At 41.2% G+C, this 18,316-nt stretch overlaps 1 protein-coding gene and 1 long non-coding RNA gene across 13 annotated transcripts in view; one reads left to right on the forward strand and one right to left on the reverse strand.

The window, feature by feature from the left end:
- Nucleotides 1-7,420, forward strand: part of LOC142827173 (uncharacterized) — a 30,635-nt gene extending 23,215 nt beyond the window's left edge. Inside the window, exon 4 of the long non-coding RNA XR_012901645.2 lies at nt 7,107-7,420. This is a non-coding gene — a long non-coding RNA (uncharacterized LOC142827173). The remainder of the gene's footprint in view (nt 1-7,106) is intronic.
- PHACTR1 (phosphatase and actin regulator 1) overlaps nt 1-18,316 on the reverse strand; it is a 457,014-nt gene that overhangs the window by 269,441 nt on the left and 169,257 nt on the right. The window contains exon 1 of one of the 12 annotated variants that reach the window (XM_025179342.3): nt 4,900-5,187. The exons of 9 other annotated variants lie outside the window; for them this stretch is intronic. The gene's annotated coding sequence lies outside the window, so the exon portion shown is untranslated. 2 more of the 12 variants (XM_006138766.5, XM_014581429.3) reach the window with 2 other exon arrangements.

Below are 18,316 nucleotides of genomic sequence, written 5' to 3' on the forward strand. Positions count from 1 at the left end.
AAGGCACATCACTATTACATGTCATATAAAGAAATGTAATTTTGATGGCATGTTTCCTTCAGTAGGAATACGTGGCTATGGAAACATTTGCAAAACTCAGCAGTTTTGTTTCAAGAAATTAATGCAACATTTTAGTTAGTTTCTGTCCAGGTAGATTTATATAGATGAGTCTCAGATCTTGGACCACGCTCTTAGAAGAGCGAAAATCTCAAAATTTTGAACCTGTTGTTGACTTTCACATATTTTTGTGTTATGACTGCAGTTTTGCATGACTTTGTAAAACCATAACTGGTCCTGGGTTTCTCAAAAGTGAGTTCAGATATTCAGGAAAATAATTACGGCACATACAGTTTTGCCCAAAATGGAAACACATTGAAGAACACAGGTTCTATATTTAGAAAAAACTTGAAACCTTTGAGAGTCCTGTTCCATTTAGCTTTGTTACAGTCTGAATCGTGGGAGGCTGAATAGTTTGTTTGTTTTTAGTTTATATTACTCTCCTAGTAATCATAAAGCAAGATGAGAATCACTTTAAAAACAAGAACATTCACTTTCACATAGCACAGATCCTGACTGTTTAAGATGTATCTGTCCTGATAGAAATTTCCTGCTCTGCAGGATGAAATCTGTTATATAAAACTGAGGATCTCTTAAAACACTACTCCCTTCATGTTGAACAGAAGAAATTTTAAAAGCCCGAGAGTGTACTTAGAAATAGTTTTCCCTTTAGAAACAATAAAATGTACGAAAGAAAATTATACAATGAAACTTAAAAAAAAAAAAAAGCAGAAGAAATGATAGGGGTCTCACATTTTGTGAATAATTTAAGAGATATGAGATGAGGCATGAGCTTGTACGAAAACTAGAATCCAGGCAAGTGTCAGATGGTTTCAGGGTTTACTGTCCAGATTTTGCATCACTTTATTGGAAAAAATTTGGGCCAAATCTAAGTGATTGATGCTGGAGCAAGAGTACAAGCAAGCCAGCCAAACTCACAGGCAAGGTTGGAAAATCCTTCTCGCTTTCCATTCTTAGTTTCAGCTTCTGGATTTTCAAATTACTGATACAATTTACAGACTGTCCTCTGAAATTTCTTTAGCATTAACATGCTTAGTAGAGGAGTATGTTTTCATAAGTCCTTGAGGAAATCAAAGGTGAGCGAGAAAGGCTGTTTCAGAGTATTTTTATGGATTTTATGATAACTAGCAATTAGAAAGTTTGGGCAATATGCAGAGGTAAAAGTAAGTAGGTGTGCCCAGTTCCAGCAAGAACTGACTGAGCTGCAGGAAAAGCCAGCAGGGAGCTATTTAAAGAGTTTTCAGGGCCCCGGATTGCAATAGGACAGTACCTGTGAGCAATTGTTAGTTACTTTCATCCCTGGCAATATGTATTTGATTCATACCTATTACCATCTATTACTATAGGTTAAGACCAAGTCAGTTAAGTTTTAGTCTGTTGATAATCACCCTTATTTGGCCATAATTATTCTCATGGAGCAAATATTATTTGTCTTATGAATGCATGAAAGACTGTACCAGAGCATTCAGTCTCACCTTTGTGTATCAGATCAAGTCTCCTTTAATATGCACATGTTTATCCAACAGATCATGATGGTTCTCACAGAGAGACTGATGGTTTAATTTATTGTCAGTCAGACCACCACTCATAAAAATGAATGGGCATGTACTGAATGGGTACATAGCTCTCACAATCATCAACGAGTCTACTGCATGGCAACAGACAGAAACACCTAACTTAGCATAGCCTCTAATTTCTATTTTTTTGAGGGAGGTAAGCATTCTTTATAGAACCTGCTGGATTATTTTTTGTTGTCCTTCAGCTGATATTTTATTAGCATACCATTAGATATCTATATCTAGCAGTACAAGCTATCACTGTGATCATATTTGACCAAACTGATCCTTCCTGTGCCCCCCTTCCCTTCTCCTATTTATTTCGAGTTTCCTTAGCCTCTGATCATAACTCCGGTCATCTGAAGAAGTGGGCTGTGCCTACAAAAGCTCATGATACCATCAACATGTTTTGTTAGTATATAAAGGGCTAACAGACCATTTGCTTGCTGGTTTTTTTTCTGTAACAGACTAACTCGGCTACCCCCTGAAGTTCCTCAAAATCAGTGCTCTTCTATGAGGGATCAGTCTGGCCAAACTATCTGCTTTCAGAGTTTATATTGCAAGGTGATATAATTCACAGGCTTTGTATGTATTAAATAGTGAGTGATGATGCTCTCTAGTGGCTGCAGCTACTGCAATCAATGTTATAAAACTTCTATAGCACAAGTAGTAGCAGCCTTTGGAGCCAAAGGACCATGGTTTCTAGTCCTATGTATGTCTCACCTGGCTCTGGGAATTTTTGGGTTTAAAATAAGATACTGTTCAAAATGAGCAAGGAGGGATGAAGCTGATATACTGTAATCACATCTGTTGTGTGAAATATGCAGCTCCTGTACAATGGGAACAACAAATCATATAGCATGTGTCCATATTTTAAATTTTTAACTACAACCTTTTTACCATAAACGTCCCCTCTGATGGCAGATTTAGAAAACAGAAATTCAGTAAAAGCAAATGCTTGCCTACCTGCGAATCTATATCACTATTAAAATAATTTAATATTCACGCAGTACTTTTTATGTAGAGATCCAAAATGCTGATCTATACATACGAGGGGACTGTGCCGTCTGCTCACTAGGCTCACCTACCCCCCTCTCTCTAGATGCTTTCGCTTTGCTGAGAGAGCATGTTGACACTGATGATGTTATTCTGTCGCCTGGTAGGAATATTCTGTCTCTTAAAAAAAAAAAAAGTTTTTCCTGCCAGAGAGAGAGAAAATCACTTATAAACTACGATTATATATATATATATATATATATATATATATATATATATATATACACATAGAGAGAGAGAGAGAGAGAGAGAGACTGACTGCATCCCCTACTGCTGAAATGCTGCCTTCTCTAGCACGGAAGGTTTCCACACAGCAAATCTACAACATAACTCTATAGCCAGCTGAAGCTACATTGCAAATTTTATGTAAGCAGAATGTAATTACCCAAGTTAACATATGCTCGGGTTATGCTAAATGGGGAAAAAAAGAGCTATTTTATCTAACTGAAACAGTTGAGTAGTTAAGGCAGAAGGCTGTTCCATGCTGCATTGCAAACTAGTTTGATCTTGGTCAAATTATTCAGGGCCTGTCTACAATACACATTTTACTATTTCACTGTATTTCTGGCAAGGATATTTTTGTTCTAACCCTTTATTCTGTCCATAGTGTGAATGCAGGAATACTAATATAGCATTATGCTACTGTCTGAATCATTGTATCCTGGCTTAGGCTGTCACATACAGCTATAAACATGTCCTTCAAAAAAAAAATGCCAACAAAATACCCCTGACAATATACTGGGATGGTTAGACTTGTATCATAAATGAATCCACAAGCTCTGTGCCTCAGTGTTTCCACCTGAAACACCCCCCCGCTGCCACAGAAATACTAATGCATACCTCACCAGCACATTAGGAAGCTAAATTAATGTTTGCAATCTTAGGAGGAATAGGACTACAGAAGAGCAACATGTTATTTTACATCCTCTAAGAAAAATTAATCATGATTATAGACATATCACCCTCCTTACCACCTGACCAATATTCGTGCTTACATTTTTTCTTTCCAATCTCAAATCTTATTTCCATCTAACCCCTTCTTTCAGTCTGAAAGTTTGCATATCATGTTTCAACATACCTGTATAATAAAGAATAACCACACATAACATTGAAAATAAACTATTTAAAAGCAAATTCATTGCCCTTTTCCCTGGCAAGCTCTCTCCCCAAACTCCTGATTTGGGGCTTGCCCACGTTGCAACTTTGTGTGCAGGGATTTCTTGTAATAGCTACCAGATGGTGGAACAATTCCATTATTCTTTTCACATGTCAGCAACTGGATCAAAGAGGGAATCTGCAGAGATCAAATTTCCTTGCCTGGCTTTTTCTAGCTTTCTACCTTGTTTGCAACAGAGGCTGCTCAAGAAGGAAACTCCTTTTTAGGTCTCCTAAATTAACTTTTTTGGGTTGCTCAACAATCATGTGCTGTGGTCCTGCAGTTATCACATGTCCTTATTGCAGTAGGATTTGCTAGTGAATCCCCCTGGTCTGCAAATCCCAGACTCACTTTTTCTCAGAACAGCTAGTGATCACTCATTCACACACACTGGCTTTTGGACATACACATGCAGCTGCTTGCATCAACTATGTCTAACAAATACAAACAGACAAAAGGTCTTTGCGAACCTAAACAATACATATAGATCTAGATTACCAGTTCTTTGAGAAAGAAGAATATTCAGGAACAAACATATGGTTTATGCTCTTGCCTACCTGTTAGAGATCACAAAGCTGCTTTCACACTTCCTGCCTTTCTCTCTCTGCAACAGCTGTGCTTTCTGAAACTGAGCAACAATCTGCTTAAGTGTTGTGGTCTGAAAATACACCCCCCCCTCCCGGCTCACCTCCATGCAGCCTTGCAGTGCCAGACAACCCCTGCTCCTTCTGATTCAGCCAGTCGAAAACAAGTTACAATTCACTGGCCAGCTCACATGTGAAAGGGAGATAGAGAGTTCAGAACAATCAATCCAATTAACAGTCCTGAAACCGGCACCAAGGCATTTATGTGATGATAAAAGGTTACATTTTATTTGGCACCTCTTCCTCCTCCCCCTTACATGTTACCTATAAATAGATTTTCAGCAGACCCCTGCCAGTTTACAGAGGTACCAGCTGTTTTCTCTCTCTCTCTGCCTTCTGTCTTAGGTAGTCACAGAAAAGTACTAATGGTTTTAGATTAGGGACTAGTAAGAATATGATTGCTTCTTACCTCCACAAGGCAAGGATTCCTAGCTCCTTGTTGAGGTTTCCAGTGAACCACTCATTTTGTTCAACAGCGGAGGCAACCAGTTTTGAAGGCAGAGGTTGTATCAAAGGGAACAGAAAAGAACACACAAGTCCAGCTAGTGTCCTCCTACTCCCATTCGTCCTCTCCCCATCTAAGCTTTGACCCAGAAATCCACTGGGGCTGTTGCAGCAGTAGATGATTTCAGATGAAGTGCTATGGAAAACCTGTACTGTCTACTTTTTGTTTTAAACACTGTTTGTTGAGTTTTTTACCATGCAGCTTGTCTCCTTCTGCAGGGAATTACTCAGACAGCAAGTCATGTGACTCTGGGGCTGCACAATTATATAATTCAAACTGTGCTAAGGCTATTCAGGGTTTTGATTTTGAAATCACACCCATGAAGAGAAACAAACAAGAGCAGATGACATGGAAATCCATGTGCTCTCTGATCAGGAGCCTATATCTCTAAGCAAGCAAGTTTGTGTGTGTTTGTTGTTACCCAGGACATCTAGGAGGGCTCCCCCTTAGTTCAACACCCCTCTGTAAGTCAGAAGGGAGTCCAGTAGTACATGGACTTCTTAAGGAGTAACCAACAGCTCTTTAGGAGGAAGGGCTCCAGGGATCAGAAGACATTTTCAAAATGTAACTTAGGAGTCTGTGTATGGGGGTGGGGGGAAGCAGGGGAAAGAGTTCCAATGATTCTAGTCTAGAAAGAGTTCCTAGCTGTAAAGTTTGGGTATGGATCTGGAGCCAGTTTAGACCTTCTCCAGAGTTGGAGTGGTTTCAATCCAAAGGGGTTAGTGGTAGCATTCATACCAACAGGACTTAGTCATGACAGTCATGCTACATCTACATCGCAGGCTTCTTGCGCAAGAACTGTTTTATGCAAGAGTTCTTGTGCAAAAGGTCTTCCACAAGAGCGCATCCACACTGCCATGTGCTTTTGCACAAGAGCGTCCATGGCAGTGTGGACGCTCTCTTGCGCAAGAAAGCTCTGATGGCCTTGCGCAAGAAATTCACGTTGCCTGTCTACACTGCCTCCTTGTGGAAGAGCTCTTGCGCAAGAGGGCTTATTCCTCGTGGGGAGAGGAATAACTCTTCCAGAAGAAGCCCTGTTTTCCGACGCTGTTCTGTAAATTTACTTACACAAGAACGCGCGTGCAGTGTAGACACCCGGCAAGTTTTTGCGCAAGAACAGTAGTTCTTGCGCAAAAAGCCTGCTGTGTAGACATAGCCTCAGAGTGTGTGGATTTACGGCCCTTCTCCACTATATAATACAGGGGTGGAGAAACTAAGGCACAGCTTGCCTGGATCTGGCCCCTGAGGCTGAAGCCCATGCTGCTGAGGGTTTTTTTGCTTTGTTTTGTTTTTGTTTCTCACTTGTGTGCAGCCTGTGACCGATTTTTCTGTGGGTCAGTGGACCCTGACCCAAAAAAGGTTCCTCACCCTGATGTCAATAGAATGGAAAATGTCACGTAGAACATAGCCACACGGAGCAGCTTATAAACCAGGGGTGGGCAATAATTTTTGCCTGGGGTTCACTTCAAAAATTTTGAAGTAGCCCAAGGCCACCCCAGAAGGGGTGGGGCCTAAACAGGAAGAGGTAGGGCCTAAATGGGAAGGGGTGGGGGAGCCCCTTTGGCCCCCCCTTCGCACTACGCACCCATGCTCTGGAGGCTTGGCATGCTCTGCCACCCCCAGACCAATCAATTTGAAGTGTCATGGGCTCCTCACAGGGCTGGGGCCGGGCAAAGGAAGTTTCACGCAGCTCCCCCACTCCCAGGCCCTGATTGGCCTGGGGGAGTGCCCGAAGCCTTCTCTGCTCTCCCCCCTGCCCTGCAAGTAGAACAGTCGCTTCAAAGTGCCACGTGCTCCTGGCAGGGCGGCAGGAGGCTTTGGGCATTCCCCTGCCCCCAGGCCCTAATTGGCTTGGGGGCAGGGAAGCAGCAGGGCTTCCGTGGGTTGGATCCACCCGCTTGGTGGGCCGCATCTGGCCCATGGAGGCCCTTTTGCCCACCCCTGTTATAAACACAAATACATCACAAAAACATTTGGCCTTTCTACAGAAACATGGACATTCCGTGTTTGGCTTTATCCTTTTACAATGACAGGCCTGGCAGGAGTGGTGGTGGATTTGAGCCAGTATTTCAGTTCTGACCCAACTCAAGGTGCTGTCCTCACACCAACAGGCCTGGTGTGAAAGAGAATACCATCACTGCCACCAGTCCACCAACGGCACCAATATGCCTCAACTACTTCGGAGCTTGCCCCATCTGACGGTTTGATGCCCTCTCTTCTTTCAACTGATTGATTGCTGCCTCTTTATTTCCAAATGCTTTCCTTTGTACTATTTCCTATGTTCCCGGATATACTTTGTTGATTGACTTTCATCTATGCGATCTGACTAATGGATTACATTGTGCTGATTCACAGACTGCCCCACTGAATTGAATTTGTCACTTTCTTTCTCCAGATCCTTTTATGGGGTCCTCCTCAGTTTCCACACCACATTTGTACTATTAAATGTATATAATAAAAAGCTCTTGAGTTTTACATTCAAGGCCCTAGTTCCTATTTATTAGTGCCTTATTAATTATTATTATTATTGTTATTGTTATTTGTACTAGAGTAGTGCCCCAGTCACGGATAAGAGGCCTGTGGGCAAAAGCGGCCTGGTGATTATAAATGGCCCACAAAAGCTCATCGCGTATTAAACCATCTTGTTAGTCTTTAAAGTGCTACATAGTTTTTCCTTTTGTTTTTGTAAGATGGATATGTGATAGGTTGGATCACAGAAATCCACTTGGGGTTGTCACCCAGGGTGCTGATCAAGCCACTGATGCTCTCTTTCCTGCCCTCTGGGGCTTCCCATTACCCTGTCCTGCTGGGTCAGAAATTCTAGTCTCCTCTAGCCAAGGCACAAAGTTTGAGTTATTACTCCCCAGCAGAGAAACATAGACACTGAACCAGCTCAGCTAGGAAGACTCAAGTTATAAGGCTTTTGAGAAAACCCAGGAAATCAACTCCCTAAAGGGACCAAACCCCAAAATAAATCTGTCTTACCCTGTCTAAAAGTTTTACACAGAGAAAGTTCATCAAGATGTTTGCCTCCTTTATCAATGAAGGAGAGCTATACACAGCAGTTGCTGCCCCACAGGTAACATTTATTTGCACTCAGCTTGATAATAAACAAGTGTTTTTATTAACTATAAAAAGTAGGACTTAAGTGATTGCAAGTGAAAACAGATCAAAGTATGTTACCAAGCAAAAAATAAACAGGAGATTGCCATCTAATTCTAATATACTAAAATGTATTACATGCAAATTCTTACCCTAAACAGGGAAGAGTTGATTTTTTCTGACCAGCAGCTTTGCCTTCACCCTTTCATTAGAGTTCTTTTGATTCCAAGTTGCTTCATATATATCTGCTTTGGATGGGGAGGCAATTTCAAAAGCCTGCTGAAGACAAGACCACTCTATTCCTTAAAAATGTGTGTGGGAACCCTTTTTTCTATATCCCCATCCCCATGGAAAAATGGATTCCAGTAACAGGTGGCATAGTCACATGTCTTCCTAGGACAAACCACACAGTTTAGGTTTACAGGAAAAATAAAACCATTCAAGATTCATTGGTTTGAGTACTGAGCCATTAAGTTCCTAAAAAAATCACTAATGGCACTCATTAACACATTTATAATTAAAAATGGATTTAAACTTCCTATTTTATCTTCACATATAAGAATGATATATACATATTCATATTCATATACATAAGCCATTTTCATAAAGCATGGGGGGCATGATAGGATATAGTAATAGTAGGGCTGTCAAGTGATTAAAATAATCATAATTACTTGAGTGATTAAAAATGAATAGCGGTAATTCACAATGTTAAATTATAATGAAATATCATTTATTTTAAATATTTTGGATGTTTTCTACATTTTAAAAGATATTGATTTCAATACAACACAGAATACAAAATGTACAACACTCCCTTTATATTTGCACTCTAAAAAATTACTTTTCAGTTTATTTCATACAATTATGGTAGTGCAGTCTCTCAATATATAGATATTGCTCCAGCATAGTGCATGGATAAATGACAACAAAAGTTACAGAGCATTGGGGAACCAGGTATTTTGTGTTCAACTCTGACCCAATGACCATTCATTGTCATCCTAAGGACTACGACTTGCCACTCTGAATGACAATGAGTAGTCACCAGGCCCGAGAAAGACAGGAAGAATTACACTAGTTCGGTTTTTTTCAAAGTGGTCAGCGGACCCACCCCGAGAAAGCTGCTAAGTGGGCCGCTCTGGTTTATTTATCGTCTCCGCAGCCACGGAGCCTCGTGGCTCCCATTGGCTGTGGTTCACTGTTTGCAGCCAAGCAGAGCCGCAAGAAACACTGTGAGCCAGGCTGCTGCTTCCCACAGCTCCCCTTGGCTGCAAACGGTGAACCACAGGTCAATGGGAGCCGTGAGGATCTGTGGCTGAGGTGCTGGTAAGCAAACAAACTGGAGTGTCCCATAAGTAGCTCTCTCAGAGTGGGTTCACTGACCACTTTGAGAAACACTGCTCTAATTACAGCGACGAGGAGTCCTGTGGCACCTTATAGACTAACAGATTTATTGGAGCATAAGCTTTCGTGGGCAAAGACCCACTTCGTCAGATGCATGTAGTGGAAATTCCAGAGGCCTCAGCTGGAGTACTGTGTCCAGTTCTGGGCACCACATTTCAAGAGATGTGGAGAAATTGGAAAGGGTACGGAGAAGAGCGACAAGAATGATTAAAGGTCTAGAGAACATGACCTATGAAGCCAGGCTTCATGAACTGGGCTTGTTTAGTTTGGGAAAAAGAAGATTAAGGGGGGACATGATAGCAGGGTGTCACAAGGAGGAAGGAGAAAATTTGTTCCTCTTGGTTTCTGAGGACAGGAAAGGAGTAATGGGCTTAAAGGGCAGCAGGGGAGGTTTAGATTGGACATTAGGAAAAAATTCCTAACTGTCAGGGTGGTCAAATATTGGAATAAATTGCCAAGGGAGGTGGTGGAATCTCCCTCTCTGAGATATTTAAGAACAGGTTAGATAGACATCTGTCAGGGATGGTGTGGACGGAGCTTGGTTCTGCTTTGAGGGCGGGGGGCTGGACATGACCTCTTGAGGTCCCTTCCAGTCCTTTGATTCTATGATTCTATGATATGCAGGCATAAGAAAAGAGTTCCAATCAAGAGTAAGGCTAGAGGTAATGAGGTCAGTTCAGTCAGGGAGGATGTGGCCCACTTGTAGCAGCTGATGTGGAGGTGTGAACACCAAAAGAGGAGAAACTGCTTTTGTAGTTGGCTAGCCATTCACAGTCTTTGTTTAATCCTAAACTGATGGTGTTAAATTTGCAGATGAACTGTAGTTCAGCAGTTTCTCTTTGAAGTCTGGTCTTGAAGTTTTTTGTTGCAGGATGGCTATCTTTAAATCTGCTACTGTGTGTCCAGGGAGATTGACATGTTCTCCTACAGGTTTTTGTATATTACCATTCCTGATATCTGATTTGTGTCCATTTATTCTTTTACATAGGGACTGTCCTGTTTGGCCGATGTATATAGCAGGGGGCAAATTGCTGGCACATGATTTTGCAGATTCAGACTAATGTGGCTACCCCTCTGATACTGCTCTAATTAGTATATGCATGTGGAAGACCTACATGAATCCCTGTTCCAATGACTATATAGTTATTTTTAAAAACTAGAATAGCTTCAAAAGCAGAGATGGAAACAGAGCCTTGCCAGAGTCTCCCATAGTTCAGTGGTTAGGGCAAATCCCCGAAATGCTGTAGATGCCAGTTCAAATCACTTCTCCGTGTGTGAGAAGGGGGGAATTGAACGTGAGTTTTCTACACTTCAAGTGAACACCCCAGCCGAAACCTTCAAGAGGCATAGCAACTACACTATCTCTTCCTGTTTTGTAAATCTGCTTCTCCTTTGCTTTTGTCAAAATGAAACATTAGGTATTTTGACATCACTGTACCACAAGGTTTCAATGCTTTTAGTTTGGTTGAGACTATTCAATGAACTCAACATGAATTCACAAAGCGTTGGTCAAGCTGAAACTGCATTTTTTGATGAAAAAACTATTCATCCAAAAATTTTTGCTCAGCTCTACTGTATACTGAAGCCTTGTATTTTGCCTTACTGCACAATGTAATTACACTCACAGGGTCACAGCTAAATCAGTGGTTCCTTAGAACAGGGATAACTACTTTTTGTCAAGGTCCAGACTTCAGAGAAAATACTACAAAACAACAGCAACAACAATAAGTGTTCAAAAGTGTCTGTCAGGCTGCATTTGGCCCATAGGTTACTACTGACAGCCTAGTGCAGGGCTACTCAACCTTGGAAGCCCTGGGGGCCACAATGATACTCACAGCACATGCCAAGGGCTGCAAATTAAGTGAGGTTGCATATACATGCAAATATATGCAAATATGTTCTTTCACACTGATGGGCATGAACACAAAACACTTCCCACAATGCCCCGGCACTCCCAGCACCTCCTCCCTGGGGGCTAGAAACACTGACACCCTGTACCTGTCTGTTCCAGCCAGCCTGTCCGCTTGTGTTTTTCAGTGCTCACCCTGCTCATCTGGACAAACTGGAGAAATGGTCTGAGGTAAATAGGATGAAGTTTAATAAGGACAAATGCAAATTGTTTCATTTGGGAAGGAACAATCCGTCTCACACATACAGAATGGGAAGCAACTGCCTAGGAAGGATTACTGCAGAAAGGGATCTAGGGGTCATAGTGGACCACAAGCTAAATATGGCTATGTCTATACTGCAGCCTTCTTCTGCAAAAGCTTATGCAAATGAAGCATGGAGTAGAATATCGTTGTGCTTCCTTTACATAATTAATTAGTTGTTTTCGCTCAAGAGGCTTTTGCGCAAAAAGGAGCCATCTACACAGTTCCTTTTTGCGCAAAAGCCTCTTTCGCAAAACCGACTGCTAGTTAATTATGCAAATGAAGTGTGGCCATATTCTACTCCACGCTTCATTTGCATAAGCTTTTACGGAAGAAGGCTGCAGTATTGATGTAGCTTATGAGTCAACAGTGTGATGCTTTTGCAAAAAAAGCAATCATGATTCTGGGATGCATTAATAGGAGTGTTGTGAGCAAGACGTGAGAAGTCATTTTTCCACTCTAGTCTGTGCTGATTAGGCCTCAACCGTAGTATTGTGTCCGATTGTGGGCACCACATTTCAAGAAAGATGTGGAGAAATTGGAGAAGATCCAAAGAAGAGCAACAAGAATGATGAAACGTCTAGAGAACATGACCTATGAAGGAAGACTAAAAGAATTGGCCTTGTTTAGTTTGGAAAGGAGAAGACTGAGAGTGGACATGATAGCAGTTTTCACGTATCTAAAAGGGTGTCACATGGAGGAGGGAGAAAAATTGTTCTCCTTAGCTTCTGAGGATAGGACAAGAAGCAAACTGAAGAAAGGGAGGTTTAGGTTGGACATTAGGAAAAACTTCCTAACTGTCGGGGTGGTGAAACACTGGAATAAGTTGCCTAGGGAGGTTGTGAAATCTTCGTCTCTGGAGATATTGAAGAGCAGGTTAGATAGACATCTATCAGGGATGATCTAGACGGTACTGCGGTACTGGGTCCTGCCGTGAGGGCAGGGAACTGGACTCGATGACCTCTCAAGGTGCCTTCTAGTTCTAGTGTTCTATGATTCTATGCCTCACCATTGTGGAGCGTGTTCCCAGTGGAGGTCATGTTCAAAGGATCCCACCCGCGGGTTGCATGTTGAGTCCCGTGTAAACCGAAACCGCACCACGGGCTGCAAACAAAAGGGCTGCGGGCTACATGCAGCCAACATGCCACGTGTTGAGTAGCCCTGGCCTAGCCTATGTGTTCAACCTTGTATTTAGTTGGGAAACACAAAAGTACCTTTCCCAGACTGGGGGAGAGGCCTATGTAGTTCAGAAGCTTGTTTCTCTCACCAACAGAAGGTGGTCCAATAAAAAACTCTTTTTTGTGCACAGTTTAGAAGGTCTGACACAATATCGACCATTCAATTTCATCTGAAACAAGCATATTATGTAGTGCCCTATTAGATAGGGAAGTAGCTAGTCACAATTCAGAAGTTCTCATCTCAAACCTATTTTCAATTTCATGCATTTTTAAGTTGCTACTCTGCTCTGGGAATGCAGGGGAGATACTCCTCTCTCTGGCTATGTCTAGACTGCAGGCTTCTTTCAAAGAGGCTCTTTCGAAAGCATCTTTCGAAAGAGCCTCTTTCGAAAGATCGCGTCTAGACTGCAGGCGGATCTTTCGAAAGAGCAATCCGCTTTTTCGAAAGAGAGCACCCAGCAAGTCTGGATGCTCTCTTTCGAGGAAGCCCTATTTACATTGAAGAACACCTTCTTTCGAAAGAGGAACTTTCATTCTTCCTCGTGAAACGAGGTTTACCGCCATCGAAAGAAAAGCCGCGTTCTTTCGAAATAATTTCGAAAGAACGCGGCTTGAGTCTGGACGCAGGGGAAGTTTTTTCGGGAAAAGGCTACTTTTCCCGAAAAAACCCCTGAGTCTGGACACAGCCTCTGCTAGGGAATGAATATACATTTTCTGTCATAAGCTTTGACAAACTCAAATGTTCAAAAATCATTAGATTGGTTTCATGACATTTAAAAAACATAATAGATGTGAAGGCTATTTTATTTGCCTTCTCATTTTTGAGACTTTAGGGTTCACTTGAGTCATATTTTCTAACTTCAATTTTCAATCATGAGGACCAGAAATGTATTTTAACACACTGTGTGACCACACAAAGATGAGATTCTTATGTAACCACCTAATTCCAGGAGTAGGGGCTTTAAGAAAAATGCAAAATATTGTGGGAACCACAGTAAGATTGTGAGAGTTGGCAACACAGCATGACACATAGAGGAATTGGACATTTTAGGCAGCTTTCCTTCTTGGAGAGATGCCACTAGCTTTACTGAATTTAGCATATTGTGTCCTGACCAAGTGTCTGTTCTTCCTGCAGCACAGAGACAGACATACAAAGTAAAACTCACTCCATTATACACATGGAAGATGCGAAGTTTGATCAATGTGGAAAGTAGACAAGAACACAAGTGTCAGTTACAATTTCTAACCAAATTCACCACGCGCATTCATATTTTTCCTTAACTTCACTAAACAGTCTTTTTTAATGCTATGCCTCAGTAAAATAGTCCAATCAAAATGTTACTCTATCTTTTTCCAATAAATGTGTGAAGAAAAGGAGGGGGTATCATTTAATCTGACAAGGTCTACTTCCAACTACCCTAGAAATAATAGGAGAAATGAATTCTTGGAGAAACTCTAATTACACAAATGGAGTTACAGCATGATTGAATTGGATTCAATTTCACAAAGCAATAAAGAACCTCTGGAGGTTGTTTAATAAGAGGGCTACAATTTCAAAAATGTGTGCCTAAACTGACACACAAAATGGGTAATTAAGTGTGCAGTTTGTTTTTTCTGCAATTCCATATATAACTAACCCATGAGGTCAATGTTATAGTAATGTTCTGCAAGTACAACATACATGTACTTAAAAAAATAGCTTAGGCCTCAGCATGTAAATAGCTTAAGATGTCATTGCACTTTTTAAAAATATTCACAGCACAAAGATGAATCATTGCACTCTTCAGGCCTATCAACAGCCAAACAAAGCTTCACATTAATACAGTCCTTTTCATTTTCAAAGCACTTAACACACTGTAACTCATTAATCCTTGCAACACTCAGTTGAGGCACATAGGCTTTATTATTCCCACTTCACAGATGAACAAACTGAGGAGAAATGGTTAATGATCTTGATAAAGTCACAAAGAGTGTGTCTACATTGCAGGGCTTATCTCAAAATAAGCGATGCAAATTGAGCTATGTCAATTGCGTATCTTATTTCGAAATAGCTTATTTCGATATAGGGAGTATCTGCACTTATTTTGAAATAGAGCACTCTTCCTCCGACTTCCTTTATTCCTCGTACAATGAGGGTTACAAGAGTCAGAGTAAGAAGTCCTCCAGCTTGACAGTATTTTGACACTATTTTGAAATATCTGCCTGCTGTGCAGATGCGGGCTAAGTTATTTCGGAATAGTGTTGCAGTATAGACGTACCCAAAGACAAAAAGTCAACAAATAGTAATGAGCACTCAAAAGTTCTAGATCCAACTCTTGGGATCATTATTAACTCTTCTTATAGAATGAGCACACTTTAAAAGTTCATTTCTGTTCTAGCAATATATATATAACTTTAGAAATAAAGTTCTTCAGGGCAGGAAATCTCTCTTACTCTGTTTTTTTACAGTGCTTAGCACAATGGGCCCCATTCATAGCTGGGTCCTGGGCACTACTTTAATACACATGATATCATAAATATTTCTCATTTTACATAATTTACAAAAATCCAGACAGGAAGGATATTATTCTTTTGTGCATTACTCTCCAGTTTTAAAAGTTTCAGTCATTCACTGAAGGAATGGACACACAACCACGTGACCTGCAGCCAATGAACTTGCTTATACCAGGGACAGATTTTGCCCAGGACTTGTGCAGGTGTATCTGTACAATAACACGCAAAATACACGTGTAAGCATATATCAAGGATTGTACAATCCACTACAAATACCTCATCAGACTTTAAAAGCACAGGATTATCCATTTTAGGACAAGTTATTCATCCTTCCCTATGGGGTTGGAGGGACGCACATGCATCAGAACCGGAGTGATTCTGCTGTCTGAAGGGGAAAGGGAAGACTTTGAGCAGCTGTGTGGTGAATAAGCATCTTGGATGTGACCCGGGGCTATGTGGAGGTAGAGCTACTTGATTCCCATTACATGGATCCGTTGCCAACTGGAGGGTTAGAACAATGGCAGTGAAGCTTAAAAATAGATTTATTCTCTTATTTCCATGGATGCTTCCAGTGTCAAGACTAGTTATTTTATCTAGTTACTGAGAACCAGATTTGTCCCTTTATGGGCCCACTGCTCTACCCTGGATCTTTCGCGAGTAAGCTTCTGTATCCCGAAGTACAATCTCTGAGCTGCTTAAGTAAAGCCCTTTGTAAGGAGAGGAAGTTAGAGAAAAATCCATATAATACTAACAGCGAATCTAAACATAGACCAGCTTGTTTGTCTCTTCTCTTGTGGAAGTCCTGTGATACCATAGGTTAAAAAAAAATCCTGGGTCAAATCCTTATTGCTTTACTCCAGTAAGTAGTCTCATTAAGTCTGGGACTGTGCAAAAGACTATGGTATGCACAGCTTGGCTTCTTATGAAGTCAGTGTGAACTGTCAAAGTCAGCTAAAGCAGAGTGTATGGATTGTCTACCATGACTAAGCCAGCATCTAATATGAAATGGATCTTAAGTTCTATGGTCACCGAAAGCGTAGGTAACACTTTAGCCTCAGTGGCTTCTGAAAAGGGACCAAAACAAAAAGACGTCTCCAATCTTTTAAAAATACTTTATCACCATTTACACCGAAAGGCTTTTTCACTGTTTGTTTTATAGATAACAGGAAAGGGGAAGGGAGAGTCGAATTCCAGCTCTCTATCGCTAGCAGAAACATATTACCCATAAAACAGTTTTGTACTAAACAACGGCTACTCTGTGTGAGACTGCAGATGGAAATGAACTGCTGGGGAGATGAAGGGAAGAGGGGTGGGGAAGAAAACACAAGAAGAGGTGGTAAAAAGGAATTAAAATGTGTATGTTCTGAAAAATCAATTGTATTTTCAATTAAGGATATTTAAAAGAGGCTGAAGGTGAACTGATACAGCTCAGAGTTAAATTAGAAGGCGGTGACAATGGTAAGTAGGAGTTTTAATGTTGCGTTTCAGAAGTTCTGGATACAGGAATCAGGAGAGGAACATTGCAATACAGCACAATGGATCAAAACCATTCCTTATGTAACTCCATTTATGCCAATAGGCCAAATCCTGCTCCAGACAAAACCAGGGAATGGATGAAGCGCCTGTCAAGGCAGAGTACGGCCCCATATAAAGAGAATGAGTTTCTAGTAGAAGGCTTAGTGAACTTCAGAAAGGACTTTGATCAACTCAAAAAACATGTCAACATGTTTTTAAATCTGTCTCTATTCAGGACAGCACATAAACACACGCTGAACTGTAATCATCTGCTTAACGGTGTGCCTCAACTTAAGCATGTGCTTACACGCTGTCCTGAATAAAGACTGTTTCCTGAATTGAGTCCTTAGAGGCAGAGTTGTGGGCACGAGGGGTGTAAGCTTTTTCCACAGTGAATATCATAAGAGAATGGGGGTTATGCAGATTCAGCTAAAAGCACGGATAGAAAAAGATGAGGTGAAAGGAGGCCTCATTCAAACAGCTCAACTCTTGTGTTCTGCTATTGTGGCAACCTATCCAGTGACATGAAAATTGCTGGACAGAAATATTTTTGCAAGGATCTCAGTATTGCTTGAGGGGGAAAGCCTTGAATGCCAATTCCCCTTCTGCCCCCCAGTACCAAAATATAGCAATCATTGACAGGAGAAGAATGACTGGTGCATGTGACATCTGTGAAAGAGTCAATATGGAAAGCCAGCTCCCAGAAGTGCCCTGTCATTGGAATGGTTCAGTCAATAAAAGTTTGTTAAAATGTTGCAGTGCTTTTAACTTGCCTATTATTGCCTCACTTTTGTGTATGTCACAGTGATAGTCCTAAACTGGAATGCTGACTGCCACAATTTGGGAGGTTTGGTCTTAAATCAAGATTTAATTCCATGGTCCCATTCCTAATTTTCAGTCAGTATCCAACTGGGGAAAGACATGTGGGTGGATGTCTTGAACAAGCCAAAATGTCAGTCCATCCTGCTCAGCTGGTTTGAATTTAATGCAGTGGACTCTAGATTGTCACTTACACTGAATGATTCATCAGCTCATGAGCATTTCAGATTGCTTTCATGATCCTGCACATACCATCTACAACAACATAGTGAAGTGTCCATTATAAATGATTTCCACTGTATTAAATGTAACACAGGCAGAAGAAACCTGAGGCTTAATCCTTTGTACTATGCCCATCAAATGAGCCTTCCTACATGTTCTTCTCCCTGAGCTATTTATGACCAATCACAATGTCATTTTTGTGAAGGGAAACATGAGACAGTGTTAACTCCCTCCTCTCCTCCCCCGCACAGCAACATGGTACCGCCCAGGTACCATTTTGTTAAGTTTAGTCCACATGCATTGATGTATACAATGAAACCTTTAGTGAAACATGGTCATATGAGAATAAGGGTGAAAACAAAAAAGCTACAATCTGACAACAGTAAATAAGCAGAGAACACCCAGGAAGCCTGTGAAACAGATTACAGTAATAAAGTG

This window comes from Pelodiscus sinensis, chromosome 2 (assembly GCF_052426305.1).
Source record: "Pelodiscus sinensis isolate ZL-2025 chromosome 2, ASM5242630v1, whole genome shotgun sequence".
In the NCBI taxonomy this organism is placed as follows: Eukaryota; Metazoa; Chordata; order Testudines; family Trionychidae; genus Pelodiscus; species Pelodiscus sinensis.